We start from the raw sequence: 14,221 nt of genomic DNA, 5'->3' as shown, positions 1-14,221 counted from the left end.
CAGTGCTGCCTCAAAGAGAGAAGCAGTTCAGCTCCTCTCTCCTCAGTCAGCCAGCGAGGCACCCTTTTCCATTCATCTAAGCTTAACACAGCATCCATAGGATCAAAACACAAATTTGTGACAAATCATGGTAGGAATCATTTTAATTTGCTCAGTTACGTGTACAAACTATGTGTGTACAGTCATGTGCTGCCTCAGATTTGTGCTCAGAAGACTCTTAGGGGAATGATGCACACATAGTCCATCTATTAGTCCAGTAGGCACTGCGGTTTCTAACTTCTAAATTACCTTCCATGGCCAATCTGCCTCCTTTGTTGCATTTACAGTGAGGTGAACAGTGCTGGATTTACGTATAAGCTAAACAAGCTATATCAGGCACAGGCAAACTCAGCCCTCCAGATGTTTTGGGACTACAACTCCCATCATCCCTGACAACTGGTCCTGTTAGCTAGGGATGATGGAAGTTGTAGTCCCAAAACATCTGGAGGGCTGAGTTTGCCTATGCCTAAGCTATAGCTTAGGGCTCCAATCTCTTGGGGGCCCCAAAAAAAATTTAAAGGGGAAAAAGCTGGATGTACATTTCCAAAATATAAGATAAAAAACAAATAAAATAAAACCTACATATATCAACAGTGTTTTGTGTTGTGTAGGCTCCTATTATGTAAGTACTGGGCCCCACCCGCTAGCCTGCTCCCTAAAATATCACTGGTTTGCTCATTTCCATTTAGCATATATTCAACACAAAAAACAGCGACAATTTGTTGTTGATAAAGGACAGCTGGACATATAAAGGGCCCCATTACCTTCAGCAGCTTAGGGCCTCATCAAACCTAAATCCGGCCCTGGGGGTGGAAAATGTATTTTACACACACCACTCTTCATAACTTCTATGTTTTGACAAGCTTCTCTCCTCTTGCATCTGCTTTGCCAACATAACTCAAAAGAAGCAAGTGTCATTTTCACTCCTGTGCCTTTTCTCTCTTTCCTTCTTTCCAGTAACTGACAACAACTCCTTTCTGCTACACAATTCACTTGTCAGCAATGGGGTCATATTTATTTATTAATAAATGAAGAATCTTTGCAACGAATTCTCCAGAGACTTGTGCAATGATTCTTCATTGTTTCATACTTCTTGGAAATAAACTGGAAGTCAGCAACTACGTCAAAATATTGTTGCATTCAGTGAATTCATCAGCGCTCAGGTATTGACAAGTAACCTGTAGATATCTACAGTCATGGATTTGACTAGGGACTTGCCTACTTAGTGTGATTGCAAAGAGGAGGTGAAAACTTTGCACAAATTTTGCTTATGTTATCTTGTGCACCAATCTTTGCAGCAATGGGAGAGGTTCTTCCAAGACAGTGCCAGCCCTGGCATTGGACATAGCTGTGGGCAAGGGGGTGGAATTTTAACAGTACTGGATTATTGGTGAGTTGAGAGTTAATGGGTAGTATTCAATTAAGCAGCTCTGCTAGCGCAAGGACTTTTAACTGGACAATGGAACTTCCCTGCCCTCTGCCCTCTTTGTATGTGTCCTGAACGCCCCATGAATCTACCCCAGAGCATTGGGAGAACCCCTGGAACAGATTTGGGGGTTGTATGAGATAAGAGGGTGGGAAAGTTCCATTGTTCAACTACAAATATTTGCATTAGCAGAACTGGTAAGTTGGATAACATCCATTTCACACAGAGAGGGAGAGGAGGATAGAGAGAGAGATGAGGAATCTTCCTACCTGTGTAGAACCTTACATTTGTCCTCACTGAAATGCATTTTGTAAGTTCTGGTCCAGTTCTCTAATCTGTTAAAGTCATTTTGAATCCTGATTTTGTCTTCAGTAGCATTGGCTACCCCTCCCAGTTCATAGCTGTCAACATTTCCCCCTTTTTAAGGGAAATTCCCTTATTCTGAATAGGATTCCTCGCAAGAAAAGGGAAAAGTTGACAGCTATGTCCCAGTTTGGTGTCATCTTGAAATTTGATGAGCAATCCCTCAATACCACCATCCAAGTCATTTATAAAGATGTTGAATAACAATGGGCCCAGGACAAAATCATGCAGCACCCCACTTGCCACTTGTTTTTTTATAACTTTGCTCCAAACTCTTCTCTTATACCATCTCTTCTCTTGTACAATTTCCTGTTCTCCTTGCCTTCTCAACCCTCTCTCGCTTTTTGGCTCACCACTGGGGCTAACAACCCCAGACCCTTCCATTCTGTTTCTCTTTTTCTTATCTTCACTCAGTGGCAGACCTTGAGCTCTCAAATTTCAGCAGCACCCTGTGTAATGTCAAAATTCAGCACCCCACCCCCACTGATTACACTCCATTCTAAATCATAGTTGTGGCATCCCCTGAAGTGTCCCTGAGGCTTGGCGCCCAGTGCAACCGAACCAGTCATGCTCCCTTAAATCTGCTTCTGCTTCACTGTGGCAGTACAAATTTCCTTCGCAGCTCACCCTTTCTTTCTCTTCCACTTCTGTCATCTTCTCTTCTCACCCTCCAAATCACCCTGGTTTCTTTGTCTCTTCAGTGTTCCTCCTCCGACACTGCTGCTCCTCTCCACCACCTTCTCCCCAAGGGGACCTGGGTGTGACACTCCTGCAAACCAACCTTTTAATGGTGACTAGACATTCTCTGCTAATATGAGCCATCTGTGCACAGATCCTTTTCCAATCCTAACACTATTGCATTGGTTTGGAGCAGCCAAGAAACCATGCACAGACCCAAGCAGCAATCCATATGGAACCCTACAATGACAAAAAGGGTGGTGTTATCAACAAACATTTCTGTCTTTTCTGCCTTTTTCATTGGTTTATAGTTCAGGATATCAACAGTCCGTCCAAAACTCAGGTTCATGTTTCTAATCATTTTAAGAACACCACTGGCTAACCTGATTGCAGCTGATGTGAGAGTCGTGTAGATGTAGAGTGACCAGATGCCAAAGAGGGCCGGGCTCTTGTGCCTCCAATAGGTAGAAGGAAAATTCTTGCATGTCAAACTACACCCACTGTGTCCAGTTCTGGGCACCGCAGTTGAAGAAGGACACTGACAAACTGGAACATGTCCAGAGGATGGCAACCAAAATGGTCAAAGGCCTGGAAACGATGCCTTATGAGGAACGGCTAAGGGAGCTGGGCATGTTTAGCCTGGAGAAGAGGAGGTTAAGGGGTGATATGATAGCCATGTTCAAATATATAAAAGGATGTCACATAGAGGAGGGAGAAAGGTTGTTTTCTGCTGCTCCAGAGAAGCGGACACGGAGCAATGGATCCAAACTACAAGAAAGAAGATTCCACCTAAACATTAGGAAGAACTTCCTGACAGTAAGAGCTGTTCGACAGTGGAATTTGCTGCCAGGGAGTGTGGTGGAGTCTCCTACTTTGGAGGTCTTTAAGCAGAGGCTTGACAAGCATATGTCAGGAGTGCTCTGATGGTGTTTCCTGCTTGTCAGGGGGTTGGACTCGATGGCCCTTGTGGTCTCTTCCAACTCTAGGATTCTATGATTCTATGAATACTCTCTGCTGCACAATCATTAAAAGTGAAGGAACTGTCTTGCATCTGGGCATCTTAAATGCACAGCTTCTATTTTGTTGTCTGCAAAACAAATCTTGTCCCAATCCATGCAAAGCTAATCAATTTTAACCCCTGTTGAGTTTCAGTGTGGGGGATTTGTGTGTGTTTTGCACAGTTAAGCACTGTGAGCTCTAGTTAATTTTAGTAGGAAAATTCATTAGAGCTCATAAGTGCTTAACTTTGGCTGGATCATGTCCATTTATCTTTTCCTCAGCTTTCAAGAAGTCATTTTGACTGTCAGTGAGAATTCAGATACAAGTAAAAGCAAAGCCATCTTAATGATAAGTCATGGAGTAAGCAAATGTAAGTTAATCTGATTTGCCTAGTTCAGATAGCCTGTTACTAAAGCACTGAGAGATTAGGTTTCCAAGCATTGTTATTTCAAGCTCAGTGAAAAACAAAGATATGTTTTCCCCCACAAGCATTGTGTCCTGTTGTATTTTTATGCCCTACCAGTGAGGACAAACTATGGAATTAATACAATAAAATCAGATATCCTGGTAGTCTGGAAGAATGAAACCTACGGCAATTGCTTTTAATGAACTTTCAAAGTATTTGCTGCATTCAAACAAAATATGGAAACTTAACATAAATCCCAAAGCCAGATTGACAATTTTCTATCTTATTGGCTATAGGTGTGTGTGTGTGTGTGTGTGTGTGTGTGTGTGTGTGTGTGTGTGTACACATACCCCTTGGAGATGCTGCTTCAAAAATGGATTAAATGACCAATCAGTTCTAATGGTTCTTCAGTATTGCAGAATTGTGGAAGGCATATCTGCCAAAAGACATTGAGACATATTCAGAAGCCTGTTATTACTTTCCTGTTAGGTCTTGAGGACAGACTAGTGTTCAGCTGGTTTTATCTAGTCCAGCTTTCTATTTATATTATATTATTATCTAAGACTTCATATCTCTGCAGATTTCTGTTGTTATCTTCTAAAATTGTGGAATGGGAATAATGGAATCCCTTTTGAGACTCGTTAGTAGCAACATTTCATGTTGACTCATGTTAGGCCAGAAAGGTTTCAAATAAATTCCAGATTATACATTTGCCTGGTTGAGCTGAGGCCTGTGAGCTGACAAGCATTCAGTCTGACGGAAATTAAACACAAGCAGGTACCAGTCCTGGCAGGTTTTCATACCCTCGAACTACACAGTGCTCAGTACTCACTTCCTCCTCAAGTTTATGAGATGCCTTGCTAGTACTGATTTGGTACTCGTGCTTGGTGCTTTCCATGTTTTCTGTAGAAGTACCCAGGTGCTGCCTCAGGCTGTAAGGCAGCTGGTAACTGACTACTGTGCTGGAACCCAGGTAAATGCCACAGTACACAGCAGAGGGGAGCAAAGGAAAACCTCTTCCTTGTCTCAGTCTTTCGATAGCCTTTACACTCAGTGCCAGAGCTCCAATTGCTATGGAGCTGACAGAGGCGAACAGAGAGAGCTGAAGCTAAAGGTCCTTCAGGCTGTAGCTGCTACAGACCCTGCAGGCTGTAGCTGCAGTCGTTTCCTTTGGTTGCCTTAGAGGGACTGGTAAAGCGGGAGGGGGCCTCAAACTCCTTGCAATGGCTTGCCAACTGGAATGTACATATGATCCCTCCAAATTATGAAGATGCATGAAGATATTCAGTGTCCAGCCATACAGCTGCCATTATACCTTCAAGTAAAAAAATAATAATAGATAAGATTAAAGGAATGGTAAAAGTATGATATACCATAACCAAATCTATTCACACAGTGAGCATGAACATGGTATTTATCACTTTGCATGCTTCTCGTTGGTCAGAAAAAAATAAGCTTCCAGAGTTATTGCAGGGCTTTCCAATAGGAACTTATGCATTGACAGCCTTGTGAATTGCAGCTAACATGTTAGGATTTGGATGCTACCAACATTTAAATAAAAGCAGCTTAAATCTTAAGTAATCATTCAGCTTTAAATCCAAGACATCTTACCCTACAACATTTCTCCGATGAAAATAGGGACATCCTATTCCATCCCTCCTCCTCCTCCTCCTCATTATCATCATATTTTAGGGGAGCCAGTGTGGTGTAGTTGTTAAGAGTGGTGGACTCGTAATCTGGTGAATTGGGTTCGATTTCCCGCTCCTCCATATGAAGCTGCTGGGTGACCTTGGGCTAGTCACACTTCTCTGAAGTCTCTCAGCCTCACTCACCTCACAGAGTGTTTGTTGTGGAGGAGGAAGGGAAAGGAGAATGTTAGCTGCTTTGAGACTCCTTAGGGTAGTGATAAAGCGGGATATCAAATCCAAACTCTTCTTCTTCTTCTTCCTATACTCTGCCCATCTGACTGGGTTGCCCCAGCCATTCTAGGTGACTTCTAACATATATAAAAACATAATAAAACATAAACATTTTTTTAAAACTTCTCTATACAGGGCTGCGTTCAGATGTCTTCTAAAGGTTGTATAGTTGCTTATTTCCTTGGCTCAGGGGTCACACAACTCCATACTGTCCAACATTTCTTCAATGAAAATAGGGATGTCCTAAGGAAAAGTGGTACATTCTGGCATCAAATCAGAAACCGGGACGACTTCTGTACATCCAGGAATCTCCCTGGAAAATAAGAACACTTGGAGGGTCTGAGACATCATGCTAAGCCCAATGTAATTTTTATTTAAAATGGTGCCCAACTGGTCCACCATCATAATAGCTGCAAAATGGCCTACACATGGTTACTCCATAAATAAATCCAAATAACTTTGCATGTTCTCTAGCAAGTGAGCACAGCCTGCAGCCTGTATATTTCTATGTACAAATCTGCTAGGGTTTATTTTTTTTAAGTATAAAGTGAAAAACATTAGCAGTTAAATAAATTAGTGTCCAAGACTGAAAGCAATTGATATATTTTTAAAATAAAAAATCTAGGCAGGAACAGACTAGAACCTAGTAAACCATTTTGACACTCATTGGTGTATATTTGCACTTCAAAACTGTGAAAGGGAAATTTGGCAGGGCTATCTGATCTTTGCATAAAAATGGACTTCAAAGCTCGCATGTGTTCCTGTTCATTTTGTGGCTACAGATTTCCAGTTAAAGGTGATTACCTCTGATTACCTATGCCTATTGTAATAGGATTTCATCTACAGCTTTTTAAAAAGCTATTTATTGTCTTTTGTTGACCACAACAACTGTACCAAAGGCTTTGCAGTACATGTGTAAGTGGCAGGTGTGAATGAAAAGCAGACTAAATCTACTGGATTTTTGTAATGCTGTGAACTATGAAAAGGGGGAATAAAATGTCCTCAATGGCCAGATATTTATTGTTACTTTGAAGCTTCCCCCCAGCTTCCACCACCACTGGAACTGACCAGAAGCTAACACCCACTCTTTTAAATAATTATTAGATTAGGTTTTTTCATTCAGTCTATTGTGAGCACCATCCCACTTGATGTTATAATTAGTTCTCCAGAAGTGGGAGGGAACCCTTTTACAGCATCCACGGCTCAGGCTCTGAAATATCAGCTCAATGAAAACTGTGCTTAGTCAAGAAAAGACAACCATTTTTGTCATTGTCATTTACAATAGGGACAAAATTGCCATGTGCTACTGTGTTGGGCTTTACACAAGCACAAGCCTGATATGATCCGGTGGTGAGTCATACCATGATGAGCACAATCTCTAACGAGGGTTTTTTGTATGAATCTCCATTTATTTCAATCAGTCTCAGGCAAAATAATTGGAGGACACGGAGCAAAAGTCCTTGGTGGACTGCATCTTTAGACAAGAGCAAGTGGTCTGTTTTCTCCATCCATGTACAAAAAAACCCACTTTTATTCATCTTGGGGTGGTGGGATTTCATTGAATTTATTTTTTTATGTATCCCAAATTTATGTCAAAGTGGTTAAATCTCTACATGGAATAGCTTTTAATCAGAAGCAAATGATAAAGCAGAAACCGGTATTTGCATCATCTCCAATAACACCCACAGCATGTGTCTGCATTTCCTTTTCCGCATGTTGTTGGTCACGCATCACTACTAAAGCTAATTAGGTCACTTGAAATGGACTGTAATTGATAATGACACTTTTTGCAGGTTCAGATTTTCACACACGGAAACTGAAAGTAAATTAATGACCAGCAATTTTGACAATTACGCGCAATTGAATTTGTCAACATGACGTTTGATGTAAATAGTCCATATGTAAAACTGAAATATCAATATATTTATTTATATAAAAGCATTTTATAAAAATCACATAATCTTTCTTTTGGGGAAAATAAGGTGTTTGTTTGTTTGTTTGTTTGTTTGAATATGCAAATTTGCCTTTATATGCTTTTAATGTATATTCTGGCACTAAATTTGTTTAGTTGGAAATGAATTCCTTACAGATCAAATATTTATGTCCATGTAACTTGTCTTAATCTAACAAGGGCAAACCAAGTAGCTTTGTCACTGAAGTTAATAGTTTTCTGATTGGAATCTGAGTCATAATGCTTGTCTTGAACCATCTGAGACAAGCATTATTCCTCAGATTATCATCCAAGCTGAAAAATAATTTATTACTCCCACCTTTTCTTATTCCTGACTTGGTGGAAGCATCATGAACAGGAAAATGTTAGAGGTCTGCTTCCCTAGGATGGCATACCACATTCTAGGAAGCCTGCAAAAAGATTCAGGAACCCTGGGGAAATTACATTTCCAAAAATCCGTACTACCTGACTTTCTGCCAGAGCAATGTTCCAGAAGGCGCCAAGGAAAGAAAAGCCAGAAGGGAATTTCCAGGTGATGCTGCTACTGCTACTATCAGAACTAGAGGTAAATATGAAGGTTGGTAGGCCTCTAGTAAGATCTTCCTGTTGCTGCTGTCTCTGTAACCATTGTTGTCACTGCCACTATGATATACATGGGAACCAGCACAGGAAATGCTGCCAGAGAAGATGCTGGCAAAGCATGGAGAGAATACTGATAGACTGTAAAACCAAGCAGAATGAGGATGGGGATGGGGGAAGAGGCACTTGATTCCAGCTCCCCAGCTCATTCTCTGGCAGCTGTTCTAGTGTGGCTATCAGAGACGCCTTTCCCATAGAGCTTAGTGGTGCGCTGCGCCACAGCGCCGCCCTCTCAGGGGCGCCCCAGCTAGTGGGGGAGCTGCGCAGCTTTGCCGGTGGCCTCCCCTTTCCCAGCACGCCGGGGCATGCAGCTTGCCTCCCAAGCCTCCTGTGCACTGCAGGAGGACGGGAGGAGAGCCCCAAAAGGTGGGTGGGAACGGTTTTGACGGTGAAGCGGAAGCCTCTCCCAGCGGCTCCCTGTCAAAGCTCCCCACCAGCAAGCCAGGACCCCGCCTCTCCCTTTTCGGTGCGGCGGCTTCCCGGCGGGCAGAAGGAACTCCAAAGCGTTTGCAAAGACTCACCCAGGAGCAGAAAGAGCTGCTTTGGCTGCTGCCCCTCCGACTCAATCCATGCCCTTTTCTGGAGACCAAGCTGAACTCTGACTGAAAGAAGTATTTCATGGGGTCTGCCCAAGGCGTGTGTCCCCCCCCCCCACAGACCCATCCTTAGCTGTGCCCAAGTGCACTTTTATTTCTCCCTTTAAGTAGCATTGTGAAATGCAGCGGGCTGCGAACACACATGCTGCGTGTGTGGTCGTGGGTGAGGACAATCTGCTGCTGTCCCGCCGCACTCACCTACTCACTTTGAGGGGATCAGGGAAGCCTGCGTGGGCGGGAGGAGCGACGCTACTTCTGCCGAGGCTCAGCTTCTCTACCACCACCCTCCTCTCCTCTCCATCGGTGGGTTAAATGCCCTCTCCTTCCTGCTTTCCTCTGTCCCACTTTCTCTCTTTTTATCCAGTAAAGGAAGGGGAAGGTTTCCCCCCACCCCAACTCTTGCCTCTCCTTCCCTGTAGTGAAATCTTGTGGAATTCCCAAGTTCAGGTCAACAACTCTGGGGAACCTTTCCTTAAAAAGGTCAACAACTTTGGAGTCGTCTCCCCTTAGAAAGGCTGACAACTCCAGGAAACGGAGGGATCTTTGCACCACGGCGCCCGGATATGCTTAAGACGGCCCTGGTGGCTATTGTTGTAGGCAGGTTGCACAATACCAGCCACCATTACATGGGAGTGAAAAGGGAGGAACACTGACAGGGGGGGAGTGGTTACAGATAGGTAGCCGTGTTGGTCTGCCATAGTCAAAATAAAAAATTCCTTCCAGTAGCACCTCAAAGACCAACTAAGTTAGTTCTTGGCATGAGAGTGGTAGTTTAAAACAACAGCAGAGTAAAGCAGGGACAGAGAAAGCTGAGAGGAAAATGGTGGTTTTAAACAACAGCAGATGTTTGAATAAAGCAGGGATGGATGGAGGGCCACAGAGGGAAATGGATGTTATAAACAACAACAGACACCAGTGGGCCTTTCTGTCATTTTCCCCTCTGTCTCCCCATCTCTGCTTTATTCAAACCTCTGCTGCTGTTTTAATCCACCATTTCCCCCGTTGTTGTGCAGCCTGCCTTCTGTTTTGCTCCCTCTCCTGCCTTCATGCAAATCCAGGACTGTGATGAGGCACTACAAATCTTCCAGTAGGGGCTGCATTCTGACTTCGTGCAAACCCACAATTGTGATGCAGCGCTACAAATCCTCCAAGGAGGGTTGTGCAAGGACGACTTTATGATTTTACGTATATAGGAAGACAGGAAGCTGCTTCCAAGTCTGGGCCATCTAAAATAGGCCTAATTCTGGTTGAATATAATGAAAATAAATAAAAAAATTCCTTCCAGTAGCACCTTAAAGACCAACTAAGTTAGTTTTTGGTATGAGCTTTCGTGTGCATGCACACTTCTTCAGATACACTCTGAAGAAGTGTGCATGCACACGAAAGCTCATACCAAGAACTAACTTAGTTGGTCTTTAAGGTGCTACTGGAAGGAATTTTTTTATTTTGACTATGGCAGACCAACACGGCTACCTATCTGTAACTGGAATAATGAAAATAAGGCAGTCAACAATTCTGCTACTTTCCCCTCCTTTATTAATCATATGTTGTTATTGTTGTTGCTGTTTAAAAAAAGATAAAAATGAGCTTAAAATAAAACTAAAAACTTGAATGGCTACAATTCAGACAAAGTAAATCACTTTTGAGTCCACTGAATTTAAGTGTGCAATTTAAATGTAAGAAATAATTTAAGTGAGATTTATGTATATGCTGACTTCTCTCACTGAAATTGATGGGAGTTTTCAGAACTTATGTTGAGTATGTATTAGCATCCCACCTTGCCTGAATCATGCCCTGTGAATTTAAAAGTAATCAAATCCAGGTCATGCTGAAGTTTTCTTTTGAGATACTTGATTATTGTTCTTACTTCGGTTGCATGGGGGAGGAATGGAAGGGTTATAATGGAAACGCACCTATTTCAGATATTTTTCAATGAACCACATAAGTGTCTTATGAAATGCAGCATGTCTGGTAATGAATTAGAAGCATGAATCCTTCTAGAGCACCCTTGTTCTAAATTGTGCCATTTTGTCTCTGAAGCTTGAGCTCCTCCTTCAGGAACATGGAGATGTTCCTGCTTTTTTCTGCCATGTGCCAGGAAGCGATGTGCCGCATAATGTAATATGTTTAAAAGAAAAAAGGAAGGAAGGGGAAATAGGCCAAAGTGAGGCCAATGGATTCCCACGCAGCACAGAAGTAATGTGTGGCATGCAAACCATTGATGTCAAGTTGCTTTACGGGCAGGAGTTCTCTGTGCAGCATCATTTTGCACATGGACTCCATTTTCAGAGGAATGATTCACATGCTGGTTATTTTTGCTAGACTGGAGCAATAGGAAAAAATTATGTCATTCTGTTCACAGATCTCTAAGCTCAGCAGCTTAGAAGAAGTCCAGTTCTGTGACACTGATCTAGAGCAGCTTCTAGACAACCTGTTTATGGAGCATTCATCCTTGTTTGTTTGCAAAGTGTTTTGGGGGGTTATATTATACCCACTGTTTATTGAGGACTCCCTCTGATTTGTTTGTCAGGAGGTTATATGATTTTGCATCAAGCAAATGTTATCGCATGCTTTCCGTGCAATTTCCCATCACTTTCCTTTCCATAAAACATCTGCTGTGGGTGGGGAGGCTGGAAATAGGTTTGTTGTACAAGAGCACCAAATCTACATTAATTGTGCAGCCTGAATTTGCTGGCATGCAACGGAATCCTACCCATGAAATACTGCAATCTGAAACCCCTGGGACTGATCCAGAAGTATAAGAGGTAAATTAATAGCACAGAATATATGGCCACCAACACCCTGATCCCACAGAAATTAGTGGAGAAACACAGATTAAAGAAGAAACAGACATTGGCGCTTGTTAGTTTAGAGAGCAAAACATTTACCCACTATGCTCTCCAGTCAAACAGGTTTTGCAAGGGTTTGTAGTGCTATGAACAATATTAGACTATGATGATGATAATGTGCATTTCTTTATTCAAACTAGTGTCCATAATTTTTTATTTTTTATTATCTTAATAGACTTACCACCTTAGCTGTGCCCAACCTGAATCAACAGAAACATTAACAAACCCAAGAAAACAATTATAATTCCTTAGTCATGTATTCATTCTAAAGTTTATATCTCACCATTCTACAATTGTACCCCAAATACAACAATGGGAAATAATTTCCTGTTTGAGCAACTGCAATATTCAGTAATTCCTTCAAAGAATATCATTTTAATATTAAGAAATAATTCAAAAGTGTGTTTGCGCTTTGAAAACTCAAGTGCCATTTTTAAAAATGTATCAGAACATCCACTGATAATACAAATCAAATAATGAAGAAAATACAATACAGTTCTGGCTTATAAAGCTGCCAGCATAAGCTTATTATATTTACCTTTTACCTTATTATATTACTACTTCAGTTTAAAATATAAATACACGTAAAATGCTTACTAGGAGAAAAACGTTAATATACAAGATTAAATTTTATTCCTTTCCACCTGGCTTTCCTCTTTCCCTGTAAGTCCATAAAATACAATTACATACATTCATCTGATGATTTTAAATTACAGAATATACCGTAACTGCATTTTTAAAAAATGGTAGCAGTGTAATAATATTTTTACAACATAAAATCTCAATTTGTATTACATTTGTTAGATTAGTTTAATTAAAACACCAGTAATATCAAGGGGTGTATGGTGAAATCCTGACTCTTTTAGAAGAAACACTGGGAGGTAACAAAAGGATTTTGAATATGCAATTGACTCTCCATTTCTAATAATCCATGCATAAGCAGACTATGGTAGAACCACATGGAGTTTAGGTCTGTTCTTCGTATACTCTTCAGAGCTGGACATGCAACATCTTATTATGCATAGCAGATACTCAATATTATTATAGGTATAATTTTAGCTGCAAATAATAATAATAATAATAATAATAATAATAATAATAATAATAATAATTTATTTATACTCTGCCCATCTGGGTTTGTATGAAACAGCCAAGGTTCTATAAGGAGCTGCTTATCAGAAACAAATGTGTATGCGTTTATCACCACAATCTTTTAATGAATTGGTTCTAAACTGCGATTTGGTTCTAATTTGTTCTTTAAAAAGTCATTTTAATTATTAAAATGCTGCGAAGCCTCTCAAGCATGAATAAATGTATTTTCAAAAGACACAGTATTTTTTATCAGCCCCCTTTGCATATAACTCACCCACATCTCAGTTCTCCCACAGATATTCCTCTTGGGGTCTTTTATAGAGGGTTGTTGCCATAGACCTGCAACATATGCTCTGCCTGTGGTTCTATCGCTCATATATGGAAATAGAACTAGCGTTAGAGAAGGTCATCGTAACAATGTGGATAAACTGTGGGTGATGGTTAGAATACCTTTTGCATGAAGATCTCACAAAGCGTACGTTATTAAACAAGCATTCTCTTGAATTCTGGCTCCTTCTAAGTAAAACTGAAAGGCTGTCATAAAGTTGAAATGATACTTTAACAAATTGACCAAATTAATATATTGTATTATCAACTGCTTAAGCATAAAAGAGAGCTAGTGAGACACGCTGCTGTCTCTTTATCCCTTTAATTAAAGAAATTCTTCAGGATGCCCATGGGAGGGAGGTTGTAGTTCCACAAAGAGTTGTGTAAATGATCATCTAAGCGTCCAAATGCAGTTGTTGTTTAACATACATACATTCATTAACGTAGTGTTCTAATGTAAAGCAAAAAACAAAACAAAAACCCAAATCTAAAATGCTGCCATAGATAATTATTAGTGCCCTAGCTGTCAGTTAGTCAAATCATCTAAAAGACCAATTATTCTGATGATACATAGGTTGAAAGGTTGGCTAAAACAGAGTTTGTTGCTGACATGGTTTGCGAGTTGGGGCTCAACATAATTGTCTTTCTGACAATTATGACAATGAGGGTAGTTTACATTTAGACTCAGAGTAACTTTCCAGCATCTTCTGCATTTTTAAAAAGGTAAAGGTAAAAGTAAAGTTACCCCTGACCGTTAGGTGCAGTCGCAGACGACTCTGGGGTTGCGGTGCTCATCTTGCTCTATAGGCCGAGGGAGCCAGCGTTTGTCTGCAGACAGCTTCCGGGTCATGTGGCCAGCATGACTACGCCGCTTCTGGCGAAACCAGAGCAGCGCACAGAAAAGCCGTTTACCTTCCTGTCGGAGCGGTACCTATTT

This window comes from Podarcis bocagei, assembly GCF_964188305.1.
Source record: "Podarcis bocagei genome assembly, chromosome: 3".
In the NCBI taxonomy this organism is placed as follows: Eukaryota; Metazoa; Chordata; class Lepidosauria; order Squamata; family Lacertidae; genus Podarcis; species Podarcis bocagei.
The sequence above is the reverse complement of the archived record's forward strand: the minus strand, read 5'-3'. Positions refer to the sequence as shown.